Source organism: Astyanax mexicanus, chromosome 25 (assembly GCF_023375975.1).
Source record: "Astyanax mexicanus isolate ESR-SI-001 chromosome 25, AstMex3_surface, whole genome shotgun sequence".
Classification (NCBI taxonomy): Eukaryota; Metazoa; Chordata; class Actinopteri; order Characiformes; family Acestrorhamphidae; genus Astyanax; species Astyanax mexicanus.
In genome coordinates this window covers 19,719,278-19,738,078 of record NC_064432.1, presented here as the reverse complement: position 1 = coordinate 19,738,078, position 18,801 = coordinate 19,719,278, and positions in this window count along the sequence as shown.

The following is an 18,801-nucleotide window of genomic DNA, read 5'->3' as shown; positions in this document are numbered from 1 at the left end:
GTCACCAAGTGCACACTACACATTACAGAGAGAGAGAGAGATAAAGAAAGAGAGAGAGAGAGAGAGAGAGAGAGAGAGAGAGACATTTGGTAGTGTTTATAAGTCTGAGTAGTTGGAAACAGCCTCTCATATTTCTGGCATTCTGCAAACATTTGGTTTGTGTTGGAGGAAGTTGTGTAGAGCGAGGCGTCTCGGTGGGGTTTCTGGAGGGGGGATTTGTAAGTTGTCGTGAAAAGAGGACATTAATATTAGCTCGTGTTCCACAGACATGAGTGCTGCTGACATGCAAACGCAAGCTCCTCCGCTTCTGCTCCAGCGGGGCTGTCTAGATTCCACTTTCAGCTACTGTTAGAAAACCAAACACGCTCTCTAAATGTAATTCTGCACCTAAACGTAATTTATTCCTGCAATTTATCCAGATGCCAATAAACTTATTTTAATAGGTTTAGTAAATAGTATTTATTCATACCTTGTATACATAAAACAATAAAACAATATCTAATGGCCTTTACAGAGTGCATTAAGTGCATTCCTGTGAATATTACAGTCTTGATAATCGTATTTAAATAAGCAGGTGACTTTTCATTTGGGTGCATGTTTAACCTTTTAAGCAACATTACAGAATGTAGTTTTATATAAAGCAGCATCCCTAAGATTGTGTCTTTTAAACTAAAAGCAGAAGTATTTCTGAGTTGGGAGGTGTCAAAATATTATGGTATGGTAAAATTAATGGTATCAGTGTCCTGGAAGTGTCCAACAATCTGGTCGAATAGCCTGATTTCTTGGGTGTAATTATTTACGTTTTTATGTTTTGTTCATGAAAAAAATGAACAAACAATATAACTAAAACCACAGAACTGCATACAGCTATTTCTTTACATTAACCTGTATTAAAAGTATTTATCCCAGTCTTGGTCTTTATTTGGACTTAAAGTGTCCCAGTCTTGGTCTTGACTTGGGCTTAATGTGTTCCAGTCTTGGTCTTTACTTGGACTCAAAGTGTCCCAGTCTTGGCCTTTACTTGGACTCAAAGTGTCCCAGTCTTGGCCTTTACTTGGACTTAAAGTGTCCCAGTCTTGGTCTTGACTTGGGCTTAATGTGTTCCAGTCTTGGTCTTTACTTGGACTCAAAGTTTCCCAGTCTTGGTGTTTAATTGGACTCCAGTCTTGGTCTTGACTCAGACTCAGCTCTAGCAGCTTTGACTGCAACACCAGGGTTAAAGACTGGCTAAACATATATTGTATAAACATTTTTTACAATTATTTTTGGTACATAATCCCACACAACTGAACCTTAAGAAATACCTTAAAAATACACAACAAAGTTAAAAACTCTTTATGCTTGAAAATGTATGTAATCATACACAATTATGATGTCTTAAATGATGTGAGTGATGACCCAAGGGGCCTTTTAATCATCAATAGTGAATCAGTGTGTGAAACAGGTGTGCTAAACTCCAAAGTGACACTTCACACATATACACACACACACACACACACACACATACCGGCATCACTCCTTTTGTAACCGAGCTCATTAATATTTTGTATCTGCTATAGGCTCTCTGTCCCACGTGACTTATTCACGAGCTGAGGGCAGGCCTACCCTCCTGTGTTTAAAATATTAAAGCAACATACGAAGGCATGGAGCACTCGGGGATCATGGGAAATCCCTTATTTATGAGCAGTTGAGTCCCTCACAGCCTCGCGCCCATTAAAGCTTGGCAGTTTTAGTGTGAAAAATGTTTGCTATTTATAAGACCGAAAAAAAAAAAAAACTGAAGTGATTTAGATGTGGTTTAGGAGTAGTTTAAAAACATCTGCAGAGAAAGTGTGATGCAAGCTGTGGATCAGCCGAGCTCATGGTGATCCCTACTGTAATCCTCACACAACTCCAGCACCACTTGGCTTTATCATTTCATCATTTGCTCAGAGAAGCTGTTTTCTCACTGGCCGTCTGCCTCTTGATTTAGATGTACCAAGACCAAGAGGAGTTGGTGAAACCAAACCAAACTTTATATGTGTAAATGTAATGATGATATATCATATATGTGATTTGCACCAAAAATGTTACAGCTGGGCCTGTAGATCCTGCACACTCGTAGGATGCATAAATGCTTGATTTGCAACACATCTGGCAATCTGGCAGGCCTAAGAATTGTACCAATCTAGCATAGACATTCCTGGAAAACCCTTGCTGTGTTTGGGTGAGCATGTGTCTCTTGTATCATTACTATGGGTGACCAACTCGCGTATGTGATGGCTCTCCAGATCATCAAACCAGGAGTCTACTACATATAGGAACAAGGAATTCACCACAAAGCCTCTATATATTTGTACCTGACTGTTGTCTGATGCCAAACGGAACCTGGATTTCTGGCTAAAGACGATACAGTTCCAGTCTATAGCATTCCAGGACTCTCATTCATGATAATTCTTTGTCTTCAAATAAAGACAATGGATGCTGACCTATATGCAACCTAGATAGTGGAGTCATTGGCAGTTTGTCAAATTAACCACCGTGCTTCTCTCAGTCCAGTAAATCACCCCTTCTCAAAGTCTGTCAAATGGGCAAAATGTCTTCCAGTGCATTGTGGACGCATGTCGAGCTGTCAGTGATCTCTCACCAAGGGGTACACTACTCAAAAGTAGCAACTGAGAGCTTTTATTATTGGGCAATTTGATATCCTCTTGTGGCAAGACCAGAGTCTAATCAGCCCAAAAGACCCTTAAGGAACCAATAAGTTGTGTTTGTTATATTGTACAGACACTGTTAAAGTACTGCAGGTACATTTTTGCTCCTCAAGGTACAAACAATATGAATGTACTCTCAAAAGCACAAAAGCCTAAAGTCCAATATTGTTCCTTGAACGTTCTCTACATTAACTCTCCCAGTGGAAAGAGGAATATTTATTCTTTTTCATAACCGAGCACTTCACAGAAAAATACATTTTAAAAACCTGGAGACAGGAGACAGTGCAGAGCTTACAATAAACCACTACAAAAATGATATGAAACCATAATATTGTTAGATGTTTTCTGTAGAAAAGAGAGATTAAAATTATTTTTTTTTTAATTAATGCTAATGGTGTCTGGTGAAGAATTAAGGGGCTTAGTAGATGACAGATGACTATCATTGGTGGAGAATGATAGTGTTTAATGGAGAGAAGGTGTTAGGTGAAGTTAGACAATGGGAAAACCATGTGTTTGGTTGAGAATTATATATATTTAGGCTTTTCATAAAATGATGTTATTTGGTGGGCATGGAATGCCGTGGGATCATGGTAAATCCATTATACTGTGGCATAACAGGAAATCCCATGTTTGAAGGAGAATGATGGGGTCTGAATGAGATTGATTATGATTAATGGAGAGTAATAGTAAATGGAGGTGAAAAAATGGGTTTGGTGGAGAGCTTGGTGATGGTCTATTTTGTGGAGAATAGTGGTGTTGGTGATAAAAAATGCTGGTGTATGTTTGATGTCTGTTGAATAGTTGTGGTATGTTCCTGAGAAGGTTGTATGGAAGAAAATCGACTTTTGTTGGAAAATGGGAAGTAGGTTTTGGTGGAAAATGATGGTATTTGATGAGGAATGTTGAGGATCATTTGATTTTTGTTTGCATTGTGTCGGTGTACATTGCTGTTTGGAAGAGAATGATGATGTTTGGAGAAGGAATATTTCTGGATGATGGTCTTTCTTGAAGAATGATGAGGAGTGATTGTGTGTGGTTGAGCGTGATGGCATTTGTGGGAGAATGGTGGTATTTGAGGGGTTATTAATATGGGTGATTAAACTCATCATTAGAGGTAGAGTCTGTATCAAAAAGGAAGCCTGTGAGTTAAAGCAAGAGTAAAAGAAAGAATGATGGTGTTTGGTGAAGAATGATGGTGTTTGGTGAAGAATGATGATGTTTGGTGAAGAATTATGGTGTTTGGTGAAAAGTGATGGCGTTTGGTTGAGAATGATGGTGTTTGGTGAAGAATGATGGTGGTTGGTGGAGAGTGATGGCGTTTGACAGAGAATAGTGGTGTTTGTGTGGGTGATTAAGCTCTATCATTAGAGGTAGTGGAAGAATAAAAAGAAGAAATGAAGAAAAGAGGAGGAAAGAGGAAAGAGAAGAGTTAGATGTGGAGACAGAAACAGAGAGAGAGAAAGAGAGAGAGAGAGAGAGAGAGAGAGAGAGAGAGAGAGATTAGGGCTTTGGCTGTTGACTAATATAGATTTAATTGATTAATCATCTCTGGAGAGTCAGTCTTTTGATAGCAGTAGGGAGCAGAGTGAGTGTGGGAGGGACGGAGGGAGGGAAAGGAAGGAAGGAAGGAAGGAAAGAAGGAGAGAGAGAGTGCATGGAGGAGGTGGAGAGGGGGGTTGTTTGCATTTATTATAAAGTGGTGCTCCAGTATGCTGCAGGAGCAGCACTCTATTTACCTTCACACTCTTAATCGCATTAGCACAGCTTTCCACATTCTCTCGCAATTACTGCAGACAAACATTCGCAAAAACTTCCTGCAAGCTGCTTCCTCCTGCAGACTTTCCCTGCGCTTTTTTTACCCTCTCATTATTCACTGACAGCCGGTCTTTCACGTAGCTCCAACTTCTTTCCTCTGAAAGAAAAAGGAAAGTAAAAAAAAAAAAGTGAAAAAATGAGCATGAAGCAAGTTTTTTTCCTCTCTTCCTCTTTTGACAGGCTTCTTAAAATGGCATGAGGAAATTACAGGCTGTTAACTGCACTTAGCACCTGTTAATTACATTAGCAGCCCAAACTGGAGCAGCCCGGCTTTGATTTATTGCCCTGCTAACTTGTTGTGTCACTCTGGGGATCTGAAGATGGGGGGAGGAGACGGAGGGATGGAGGGGGGGGGAGACGGAGGGATGGAGGGATGAGGAGGGGGACAGACGAAGGGATGGACGGATGAATAGGAGGAGAGAGATGAAGGGAGACAGAGGAGATGGACCTGGGCGACCCAGACAGACCTTGGGGAGGGGGAGAGAGGGAGGGAGAGAGTGAGAGAAGAAGAGAGAGAGAGAGAGAGGGAAAGAGAGATGGGTGGGATGTAAATAATAAAAGAGAAAGAGAGTGAATCTAAAAGGAGAGATAGAGAGAGAAAAGAAGACTTTGATTAGCTCGATTAAAATAATAGAATAACAAAGAAAAAACAGAGAAGAGAGAGAGAGAGAGAACTGAATGAACAGATGAATAGGAGAGATAGAAAGAGGCAGAGAAAGGGATGACGACAGTAAAATTGAGGGAGAGAGATAGAGGACAATAGAGCAGTAAAGCTATAAGGTTGAAACCAGTGAAGAAAAGACAAAGCACCAAGTTCTGTAATAAGAAATGATATAAGAAGTGTCTAGTTTCTAAAAACATGCACGTTTGAGGTAAAGACTTTGTAAGTATTTTATGGGCCAGATCATTATGACCTGCAAGGTTCGCTGTATGCTTACAGTGAGCAGTGGTGGTTACCTACTGAAAGCAGTCTGATCAGCGACAGGCGAAGGATGTTGGGCGCCCAAGGCTCATGGTACTATGCTATTTGAACAGAACCAACACAAAGGCTACTGTGGCACAAGGTTTAGAAATGCTTAATAATGGTAGTAGGAGGTATACTGTACATGTCACAATATAAGAATGCGCATACTAACCCCAATCCTTGCCCATTTTCTTATTTGATATCATTTTAGTGCAGTTAGCTTTTGTTTTAAACTGCATTTCAGGAATGGTTTAAAAACTGGTTTCATACTTTCACCATCGCCTACTACTGTATGTGGGTTGAGTCTCCCAATTCTTGACAATGATACAGTGGCCTTTCTAAGGTGTTGTGCCAAACTCTGCCTCCCTGTCAGAAATGGACTTCCCTTCACACAGCAGAATAAGCGTAACAGATCAGTTACAGTAGATCGCTAATCTGTTGAGTGCATGCACGTGACAGGGAGTCAGATTTTGGCACAACACCAGTTCATTATCTTCTTCTATTGCTGGATAGTTCATAGATAGCTAGCCTACCATAATTTCTAGTAATTGTCCAAACCATCCAAAATAGTGCTTGGAAAAGGATTATAATTTGTGGCATTTTACACAACTGCTATCTGAAGTCAGATTATCCAGAGCAAATGAGACATATGTGAAAGCTAAGATCTTCTACTTATATTTATAGGCACCAATAAGCACAGAACACCTTCACAAATGTCACTTGTGAGTTGTTAAGGTAGCACATGGAGAACCAACAGCTTAATAGGCATACTATTCTACTACCTACACCCTCAATTTCACCCCATAGCCATCAATGCATTTCAAATCCACAACATCTCTAGAAAACAAAATTGTGTCATTTCAGGCTCCCAGGCAGGCTGCACTGCATTTATATATCTATATCTACGTATATATATATATATATATATATATATATATATATATATATATATATATATATATATATATATATATATATATATATATATATATATATATGTACCCCAGTTTGCAGCATCTCTGCAAGGCCGAATAAAAAATGGAAGTCAGATTGATTCATTCTTCAGGAAATGAAAGCGACGCACTGGACCATTGCTTGCCTCAGTGTGGCTGCTGGACGGGCTGAGGGTGGCTTTCTTGTTTGCTGTTGTTGCAGGCCATTTCTCCTGCATTGGAGGCTTCCCAGAAGCAGAGAGCCAATTTCCTCGACAAAAGAAAACCAACGATTCAAACCCTGATTCAGCCGGCCCAGCGGTTCAATGGACCCCCAAATTCAGAGACGTTCAACGCCAACACAGCCAGCGCTCTAACTGGAGACTGGCCATAACAGAGAGTAAACAGCCTAAAACTGGAGTAGAACTGATCATTTGACCTGTTTCTGACTATACCATATTTATCATATAATTAAATATTCTAAATATTCTACTACCATTTATTAACTAATGAAGAATTTGTCAGCTTACTATTGGTAACCTTTTTTTTATTGCCATAGTGGTGTCTAGATGGGTGATTATACAAATACTGGGCCTGTGAGTACTGATATCAACATGATACTGTATACTTATTTGGGTATTAGTGCTGCACAGTATAATCATTGTATCGGCGCTATGGGTAAATCACAGCACATGCAATGCCAAGTAATGTAAAATGAACCATACGTGTCATTCTATCGGGTGATCCTCTTACTCAAGTGACTTTTGGGTCATATGTCTTCTCTGAATGTTGATGAGTTAAATCTTTGGAAAACAAAATGTTCCCACCTATATAAAAATCCCAATCAGTATTAGGCATTTCTCTATCACCTAAAGTTCAACCCCATCAGACAATGTTGCCCCTGTGTGATTATAATCTGAAAAGATATTCAGGAAAATTAATGTTTATGATCACTTAATCCTTTTTTGTCAAGCAATTGTCACCTTCATATTTTATTCAAAAATGTGCATTAAATTGATTTAGGTTTCATTGGGTTTTTATATGTAAATAATATATAAAGTTCAACCAAAAAATAACTTATATTTCTTCTCATCATCAACATATACAAAACTCTCAAATAACAAATAATAGCAGGGGATGAAGGTTAGAAGAGTAAGATTTTATTAATCGTTTAGATTTTACATCCAGTTCAACAAGTTATTCCTGGATCCAGGCACCTCTGTTCCAGTGTGACAGGGTCTAATATGACGGGATATATTTGATAAGATAATAATAGAAATCATTCAATTTCATCTCCAGCATTATTGTTTTCTTCCCCTAAACAACTATGTATTAATAATAGTTTAATAATAGTTAGCTATTATGTGCAGTATGTGTGGTGTTGACATCCTCAATAATGATGATGATGATGATGTCACATAAACTGATCATTCATTTTATAGGGGGTAAACTGCATGGTGTGAAAGGGTTGAAAAAAAAAATCCAAATTTCATATAAATTGTGTTTATCTTTTGAGAAAAATAGACAAATATATGGTTACATTAGCAGCAAAAAATGGCATTAATTAATAGCAATTTGTATTTGTCTGATGTTCACTGAAAATGTAATTATGGGGACATAAAAATATATTGTCTACTATTAGAAATAAATTTTTGTTTGACATCATAATGCAAAGACACTTAGATCTATTAAATGGTGATTTTACAATGCATTTTTGTCTTTATTAATCAAAAAAATAATAATGTCAGTTTAATCCAAAATCATGCAGAACTATACACAAAAAAGAAGCAAACAAATGTACAGTATACTGTTAAATTAACAGTATTTTATTTCTCATTAATTACATTCCTCAAAAATTCCCATTCACAATCGTTTGGCTTTGGTGTATGATTAATACCTACACTGTATAAATAACTGTTGCATTAAATACTAATTAATTCGTTTTTTTGGGCCTTACAATCAGTCAGCCAGAAAGCTCAAATGAGAAACCCAAATCTAGTCTAAAGGTCTTGTCCATAAACATGTGAATAACATTAAATAAGAATAACATTAAAAATGATATATAGATATTATGAATAAATAGATATTATGAATAAAATCATATAACAGATCATATATGAGCACAAAACTGATTTGTAGAACTTAGGATACACTCCTGTCATAAACTAAAATACTAAAATCTTAAAAATAGAGTTTCTCAATGTTTGTTTAATAAATTCAGTATGAGTAAATAATAAGATAACCACTCATAAAACAATCAGAATATTAAAATGATCATTTTTTTTTGTTTAATCATTCTTCTTTATGTGTAGGAAATCTGAAGCTATTAGAGCAGTTGAGCTCTACATTTCATTGGCTGGGAGTTTTAGGGGACAGTCAGGGGAAGGGAAATCGGACTTACGTTTTTCGTAAAAACTTCGTAAGTGTGCGCTTTTTTGCCCATTGAAAATGAATGTACGTCACAATTTTTGAGATACTAAGATGAAACCAATTGTGGACCTGTAGAACTTATTGAGCTCTTTCCGAAAATATGCGTCACGAAACCTTACGACGTACGGATTTCGTACTATTGTTGTACGAAGTGGCCCCATAGGAATGAATGGGGCCGTCGGAGGATGGCAGCTAGATCGAAGGACGGCAGCTAGAACTCCAGTACTGTGTGTAATGGAGCCACAGGTCAAAAGTTTGGGTACCCCAGCCAGCACTGCAATCACACTCGCAGTTTCTGTAGGAACTGCAATCTAGTTATGATAATTGTTGTTTTAGAAGCCATATCACCCCCTACACTTCCTGTCCTGTATTACAATCTGTTGAAATGACTGTGTGCTTCATGTTATCATTATAGAGCATTTTTCAGCACTTTTTAAAGGATTTTTAAAGAAACAAAATAAATCACACCCCCTACACTTGCTGTAGTGTATTTCAATTTGACACAAAACAATGTGTAGATCATATTAATCAAAAATACATTGCATAGGTCTTTTTTTAGTTATGATAATTATAACAGTACAGCATCATATAACAGTAATATAACACGTACAAACAAGTCTCTAATATCCACATACTTAACCTCCATCCCGCTGCACTTCACTAAATCTGTCCAATGACCTTGCAGGAGAAAACTCCCTTTTTCTCAATGGAAATGCTCCGTGGCAGCAGCAGCCCGGCGAATTTATAATGAATCTACAGCCTTAAGGGGCGTTTTTCACGCTCCGTTCTCCGATTCCACCCACACTCGCCCCGTCTCTGACTGCCTTCACCTCTACTGCTACACACACCTTCCTGAGCTTCCAGAGGAAGGGAGTGAACGATGAACTGCTGTCAGTTTAAACCTGTAATGGATCAGTAGTTTAACCGCTCCTTAGGCCCAATATACTGGAGCAAAACACATCTTTATAGCAGGGGGAGACAGTGTGGTTGTATGTGGAAATGCATTACATTTCTATAAAAATATATAATGCACTAAGAATGAGGTGTTGGAATCTATGAATCTTTATATGTGTGAATGTAATGTTGATATACAATACGTAAGTGATTACATGTGAAAGGCGAAATGTGAAGGGGGCTGTCCCCTGTCCCCATCACATTTTATAATTATAAACATTTGTCTCAACATCAAATATAAATGTAGCCTTATTAAAATTCCCTGTTATTTAAATAAAGTTTTAGGGGAAATTCTAAAAAAAAAGTACCACAGATTATTTCTTAATGCTCACACATATTTTTATTTGGTACATGAAGATAAGTTTAGTTGCCTCTAAGTCAAAAGCCTATAGTGTAATGTGTAGCTGCTGTACAAAGAGTCTAGAAGCTGTAGGAGTGAGCAGTTTTAGGGCCGAAAACGAGACAAAGAGTCTAAAAGCTGAGAGAGTGTGCACTTGTAGTGCAGAAACCCGGTCAAAGAGCTTAAAAGCTGCGAGAGTACGCAGTTGTAGCGCTAAAACGAGACAAAGAGTCTAAAAGCTGAGAGAGTGCGCACTTGTAGCGCAAAAACGAGGCTGCAAGAGAGTACAATTATAGCGCAGAAAACTGGACAAAGAGTCTAAAAGCTGCGAGAGTGCACAGTTGTAGTGCAGAAAACAGGAAAAAGAGTCTAAAAGCTGCGAGAGTGTACACTTATAGCGCAGAAAACGAGCCAAAGAGTCTTAAAGCAGCGAGAGTATGCAGTTGTAGCACAAAAACAAGCTGTGAGAGTCCACAGTTGTAGTGCAGAAACCCGGCCAAAGAGCCTAAAAGCTGCGAGAGTGCACAGTTGTAGCGCAAAAACGAGACAAAGAGTCTAAAAGCTGCGAGAGTGCGCACTTGTAGCGCAAAAACGATACAAAAAGTCTAAAAGCTGAGAGAGTGCGCACTTGTAGCGCAAAAACGAGGCTGCAAGAGAGTACAATTATAGCGCAGAAAACTGGACAAAGAGTCTAAAAGCTGCGAGAGTGCACTGTTTTATCGCAGAAAAGGAGCCAAAGAGTCTAAAAGCTGCGAGAGTGCACAGTTGTAGTGCAGAAAACAGGAAAAAGAGTCTAAAAGCTGCGAGAGTGTACACTTATAGCGCAGAAAACGAGCCAAAGAGTCTTAAAGCAGCGAGAGTATGCAGTTGTAGCACAAAAACAAGCTGTGAGAGTCCACAGTTGTAGTGCAGAAACCCGGCCAAAGAGCCTAAAAGCTGCGAGAGTGCACAGTTGTAGCGCAAAAACGAGACAAAGAGTCTAAAAGCTGCGAGAGTGCGCACTTGTAGCGCAAAAACGATACAAAGAGTCTAAAAGCTGAGAGAGTGCGCACTTGTAGCGCAAAAACGAGGCTGCAAGAGTGTACAATTATAGCGCAGAAAACTGGACAAAGAGTATAAAAGCTGCGAGAGTGCACAGTTTTATCACAGAAAAGGAGCCAAAGAGTCTAAAAGCTGCGAGAGTGCACAGTTGTAGTGCAGAAAACAGGAAAAAGAGTCTAAAAGCTGCGAGAGTGTACACTTATAGCGCAGAAAACGAGCCAAAGAGTCTTAAAGCAGCGAGAGTATGCAGTTGTAGCACAAAAACAAGCTGTGAGAGTCCACAGTTGTAGCGCAGAAACCCGGCCAAAGAGTCTAAAAGCTGCGAGAGTGCACAGTTTTAGCGCAGAAAACAGGAAAAAGAGTCTAAAAGCTGAGAGAGTGTACACTTACAGCGCAGAAAACGAGCCAAAGAGTCTTATAGCGGCGAGAGTATGCAGTTGTAGCACAAAAACAAGCCAAAGAGTCTAAAAGCTGCGAGAGTGCGCACTCTGAGGGTCCCATTAATTAAGGAAATTGAATTAAGCAATGTACAACATCAATGTTTTGGATTCCCCCTTAAGGAGACCCCGTTCACTAGTTGCTGACAGTAACCAGTCAGGTTTGTGATTCCTGCAGCCGGCTAAATATGAATTGGCAGGAGAGTCTCAAAGATAAAAAAAAAATAAAATAAAAATAAATAAAAAAAATAACAGTTAAATAAAAAGAGAATAATTGGAAAATCTGAAACATGTGATACCAACAACAGCAATTAAAGTCTTCCTCGTCACACATTTAGGGTCATTTTTCAGAGACACAGCTTAAAATCTGCTCTGATTTTAACAAGCTGTGGAGGAGTAGAACCAAATTTGCCCTCTGGTGGAAAAGGAATGGACGACAGGATTCTCACACAGCTTAAAGGTCAAATTGGAATAAATGACTAACACTGCATCAAATCAAGCAGGACCATAGGAAACTAACAACTGTCTCATTAGCTCCTACACAAAACACTCTGGATTGTGTCACCGCTAAGACACCCCGCTGAGCGAGGAAGAAAAATAATTACAACAGCTTTTAAAAATTACACACTTTTAGAGATTTTAGAGAGTCTCTGTTAGCTGGGAAGTGGAGGGCTAGCATGCTGAGTCCTGTAAATGTTTATAGACGAAAAAGCGCACACCTCCAGGGGCTTGTTTTAGTGTAGCTGTGGTTTTAATGGACTGGATGGCGCTGATACAGGTTTATTAGTGTCTCGGCGGTGCTACGGTCCAAAAAGGATGCAATTCAATGACTCCAGCTGTGATTAGAGGAGGCTCGCCCCTAAATGCAGATATTAGCCATGTTTAAGCCCTTCCACAAGCATTAGCTCATAGTAGAAAACACACATTCTGGACAGTATGAAAGGAATCAGCTCACATGAGGGCAAATATATTGGGTGAGTATTTATTTTTTCAGGATGTACTGTGCAAAAAAATAGCTTGTCCTTAACTGAAGCTAAATGTAGCACTAGCTAGCTAGCTATGCATGGAGGACATTGCATTGTAATCCATGTTAGGATGTAAATAGCTTGAATGTTGTACAGTTTTTTAATGCTTTTGGGCTTTTGGGTAAAAAAAAAAATAATTGAGTATGGTACAGAGGAATTTATTTATTAATTTATTAAGGCAAATGTCTTATTTTGTGCTGATATTTGGTTAAGTCTGATCAATCTGATTTATTGTTATTATTGTCATATCACATGAACAGGTAAAAGATAAGAACACAGTAAATACAACATAAACTAAAATAAAAATAGAAATTATGCACTTAGGCTATTCACATTACATACACTTTGAACATACAATATTGTATTTTGAATGCACGGGTATAAAACTGTATATAACTGTGAATATATCGATGTACATTGCTATTTACAGGTGCGTAAAGGACAGTTTAGTAGGTGTAGTGTAGTGTGGGGTCAGTCCAATAGGCTGGGCAAGCTAACTGCCCTCAGTGGTGAAAACAAGAGGCAGTAACAGGACATGGACAAGGTATAGGCTCACATATTAGAACTTAAAGGGCCTAGTTTGCCTTTTAAGTGGCTAAGAAAGAGTCAAAAGTGCATGAAACCTTATAGCATAGTTAGCGTGAGCTAACTGTTCATGATTTTATACTTACAATCCCTCTGAGCAACTGGAAAACCTAACACACTGTTGCAATGAGAAAGATGGGTTATTGAACACTGCCGTACTGCCAGGAAGTGCTCTTTTATTCGCTCTTAAGGGATCAAGGGAACAGCAGTATTTTTTTGGCTGCCCTCTGTGTTGAGAACAGGGGGTAATGCTAGGACACGCTAATGCTAGGCTCGCTTATATAGACGCGTTGGCAAACTAGACTAACAGGAGCACAAAACTGCACTCACGTAAGCACTACAGCATGGTAAATGAAGCAAATAATGTATAGCTATGATGGGAGAGGACGATGCGAATCTAGATTCTGATGGGCTCAAAGTCATTAAAAGTTTTTGCTTATGCCACAGTATTAGCTTAACTATTGCAAAAAAATCTAAGAGTCTGTTATGAAACCAGTTATCAGGAAATGTAGCCACCTTTCAAAGGCTGGATAAATACCCAAACTGTCACCATCAGCTGACAGGAAAGTAGTTTGGATGCTCAGGAACAAACCAAGAACCAGAAAAAAAGAGCACCACCTACTCCAAAACTGACACCTTCAGAAGTCAATTTGCAACATAGACAATAAAAAGTCTTGATAAAAGTTATGGAGATACACTTTATGGTCATAAACATGGATTGAGGTCTTTGGCTACAAAATACAGAGGTATGTTTGGAGTAAAGTTGAGTCATCTGTACCATCTGTACCATCTGTAAAACATGGTGGTGGTAGCATTGGTTCCTTACAGAAGAGCTAGTGCTAGTACTAGTACATAAAGTGGAATTTGATACAGATGCACTACATATTTTGACTAAATATTAGATGTGCTTTATGCATATTTATAAGTTTGACCCTGAATTGATTTCAGAAATTCTCCAACAAATAAAAAAATCCTACATTCTTGTTTGTTCTTTCTTCTTGTTTTATACCCATCCTTCCCACATCACACATAGTGAACAGGAGTTACGATATCACAACATTATGTTATAATGTTATACATCCCTGCTTTCCTGCTACACTGTCATGCCAAAAGTCATGGGACAGCAGTATGAAAACTGATCATGATGTTTTCCTTAAGGGAATGGTTTGGGAATGCTGTGTTTAAAACGTTTATGCCATTTATGTTTTAAACCTGTGTAAATTGTGAGGTGTTATCTTGTGCAGTGTCCTATGGCTGTTCTGGCAGAAATAACATTCTCATTCAATGCAGGAGACCACATAACATATGTATTGCAGCTCAGTTAAGACATGGCAAAAAAAGTATGGGATACCATACTAGTCCCATGTCTCTTTATTTGTCTGTTTGCCAAGAGAAAAAATGGGTTGTGGTATTTCTGGTGGAGCCGTTTTCTTTTCTTCAGCGTTTGTCCAGTGCTTGGACCGCTCCTCCACTGCTGCTCGACCCTGTAATGTCTCCATCATGTTTAAGTGGCCGTTGGCCCACAGAGGCCTAACTCCAATCACTCCTGAGGGAGCGCGGGCTGCCATGTGGAATTTATCTCTCTTCATTTGCCCTGAACCCAACACCATTACTTAACCCTGCAGAGGTCAAACGCTCACCGCCCACACCCACACACACAGGGAGCGAGGGAGAAAGAGATGGATGCTGGACAAAGTGAAGCACAATTGCCGATCTTTGAATTGATTTATAGCTTTGTGCCTTTAGAGATGCTAAATGCCTCAGCCCTTTGCATCGTGGGATTTGTAGTGTAACTCAAGCACGAGCGAGCCTGGCCTAGAGACATTACCGGCGCGCGGGACACGGGACAGGTCACTGAATGAAATATGAATGGGATCGCTCATAACACTCAACAGGGTGGCTGTGTCCGAGGAAGCCCCGCCCTTCAGTAAGAGAAAAAAAAAAAAGAAAGAATATTACATCATTCATGACAATGTGAGCACTGGGAATTTCTCACCTGCATGTGGGAAAGGTTAGAGACGGCCTGTATCATTTTATAGACATGTGCTCACAGATTAGGGGTAGTGCTATAGGTAGAGAACAAAGCAGAGACAAGAGCAAAAGCATATCGTTTGATAAAGTCAATTAAATAATGTAATAAATGGCAGACTGTTGATTTATTATTAAAAAAACTAATTAATCACATAATTTGCTGTGATTTATGATGCTTAATCACATTATTTATTTTTTTAACACCGGAAGGTTTAATATTGAGTATTTAAGTGTAAAATAAAAATATATATTTATATCCAAATATCTTTATTTTTATTTTTTTTTTGTAAACTATGTTCAAAATGCAAAATACAAAAAAGGAAAAGGAAAGATTATCCTTAGTGTTCAGAGTGTGTTTCCCTAAACATTTTTAAAGCTAAGAAATGAATAACCTCGTTCTTCAGGACATTACAATTAAGAGGGTGTACTGGAAACCTTTGCAAATTACATAATCATTAAGCTCATTCTTATCCTAAAAGAAATGTATGCTACACAGAAGCAGCAACAGTGTGTGTGTGTGTGTGTGTGTGTGTGTGTGAGAGAGAGAGTGTCACACCTTTAGTCTGTCTGCTTCTCATGTCTGTGTTATTCTCAGGTCTGCGTTACTTCCCTGGTGTTTTTCCACTCACCTGTGTCCATTTGTAGCTCCGCCCCTCATTAGTCACTCCCCAGGTGTAGCCTCTTCTTGTTCCCGCCATGTGTGTGTATTTAGGTGTCTCTGTCGTTAGTGTTGGGCTCGGTTCTTGTGCGTTTACACGTCTGTCACGGCTGTGTTAATCTCGTCTGTTAGTTAGTCTCCCTGTCTATGAGTTTCTGTTTGGTTTATGTTTTGTTTTCAGTTCTTAAATAAATATTACTTGCATTAGCGTCCGCTCTCCTCGTCCTGTCTTCACACTCAGCGTTACAGAGAGAGAGAGAGAGAAGAATGAGAGTTAGTTGTGAGATTTATTCCATATTTCTGCAAAAATACAAAATAATCTACTTTTTGAACTTGACCCTAGTGACGCTGTGTTTACATCGCTAAATAAAACTGCTAATTTACCACAAGGCGCTATGGCTGCAGCGATTAATCAGTATAATTGACATTGTCAAATTTCTATTGCTTCACTTCAGTATAAAACAATGCCTATTATTTCTGTTACTGCTTTCATTTGGTAATACATACATATGTGTGGTACCATCTAATGAAATAAAAATGTTATTTTCCATATTATTGTATGTAAGGAGCATACCAAGCAACACTTGGTGATTCTAAAGGGTTAACATACCCTCACTAACTTTTCCTAATGTGTTTAAATCACTGTAGGTGTTTTCTCTTCATTGTTTCATTGTCAAACTATACTATACTGTGAAGTTCTCAGGTTCCCTCAGTTCAGGCTATTGCTAGAAAAAAAAGCATTGCGTATTTCAGCCTGAACTATCTGCGCTAGTGTTCAATTCAAATGCATGGAGCTTCAGCCTTCACTCCCTTCCTGAAAGCTGCCAGTTGTGTGACGGAGCAGAACCGAGAAGAACCTCAGCTAACGAACGTTCCTCAGCCAGCCCGTCAGGAAGGATCCATTCATTCACCAACGTCCCCCCCCCCCCCCCCCCACTGTGTCCCCACAACATGGCTGTGGGACCCAATCTGGCAACGCAAAGTGGGCGAGCACGGCTGCGTCTCCAATCTGGCAACCCTGACGCAGTCAAGAGCCAGCGGGTCTGAAGGTTTGGGAGAGATAAGGCAGAGAAACTCTAGAAAGTCTAGAGCTCAAACTTTCCTTACTGTAGCTTCAAACCATGAAGAAAAATGAAAAAAATGATTGAGTTCTGTTTTATTTTGTGCATGTTTTGAACATTGATTTGAAATGTTAGAATCGGGTATGACAATATTTAACAAAATATGCATTGATTTATTGTTCAAAAAAAGTGATCAAATCTCCATCTTTCTTCCACTTGGTGTATTTTTGCACTGTATAACATTTTTACAGTTGTATTTAGTGTATATTTTAAGGAAAGTTGGCAATACTTCGCTATAGTTGAGTATTAATAAGGCTATATAAAGGACACCTGCATAAGTGCTAAATGACAACTCTAAAGGCATCAACTGTCATAAAGGCAACTTTATGACATTGACTTTGGTGTCTATTGACGTAAGTTCTATGATATTACGTTGTCATAACATTTACTGGGGTAAAATGACAAAGCATGTTATGACCTGTGTTATGATCAACCTGTAGGCGGTGGGGAAGGAGGCGGGAAGAAAAAGGTACTGAATGAGTGTTCGTTTTTTAAATGCAGACGGGAGCAGCTGATTGGATAGGTAATTAGGTGACGTACCATTGGAGTCTATAGCAGAACTTATGCTACGCTTTCATAAGAACTTTGAGGACATGTGGACATAAAAACTGCTTTGGTAATTACAGTGTATAATGTTATAGGACCTAATGTAGGACCTACGATATTTTTGTAACTCTAAGGCTACAGAATCACTGTATTAGCTACTCCATGGCTTACTGCTGGGGCTATTTATACCCCTCTAGCCCACACCTAGAGCAAGATTCATGTTTATTTGTTCCATCTGTACGGAGACTAGACAAGCTGTGTGTGTACATGTGCACATCTGTGTCAGCAATGGGTAAAACACGAAGTAGCTGAATAGGATGATTTACATAGGAAATATATAGGTTGTGACTATATTGTTAAAAAATGCTCAGATGTCGTTTTAGAAGCCTATTTACAACCCTGATATTTTTCCTCAAAACTAAATACACTATTTTTTATTCATATGGTGTTTTTAAATATGCTGTGCTTTGATTGACATATATCATTTATTTGCGTTATTTTGTTAAATTGTTCCTATATCAAATTTATTGCAATTTCTTGATTTATCTGCGGTGTGCAGAACCTGTGGAGCACAGGTTTAGAGCTCTGTCGAGCCCAGAATATTTTAGCACAGAAAACTAACTAAAAACATAAATTAAATTTTTATGTCAGAATAAAAAAAGAATCAGAGTAAAACCTGAAAATCAGTTTGTTACTCCTCTAATATATGCAGGTGTACAAAACAAAAAAAATCTATCAGGATTAATTTGATTTCCTCTCTGACTCATATCCGTATGTGCACACACACACACACACACACACACACCCCTTGCTCTTTTATCTGCGCCGTCTGGTGAAGTGACAGAAAAATCAAAGGGCTTGATGTTGCCAGACTTCACACAAAGAGAATGTGCAATGTGAGTGCGTTCCTGCTGCTGAATGAGTCTGGCATTGAGTCATGATCTGGCAACCCTCCACAGAGGAAATGGCCCTTTCATTCCAGCCCTGCAGCCCTGGAGTCGTTCAGAATGAGCCGAATTTATCTGTGTCAAACACTCTCCGCCTGTCGCTCACACTCTACCTCACCTCTCCCCTCTCGCTCATACTCTCGGGCACACACACACACACACACACACACACACATGCGTGCAACACACACACACACAGACAAATGAGGTAGCTTCTGGATATTCCTTAGAGATTACGCCGGATATTCCTAGCAAAAAAATAAATCATTTTATTTTATTACT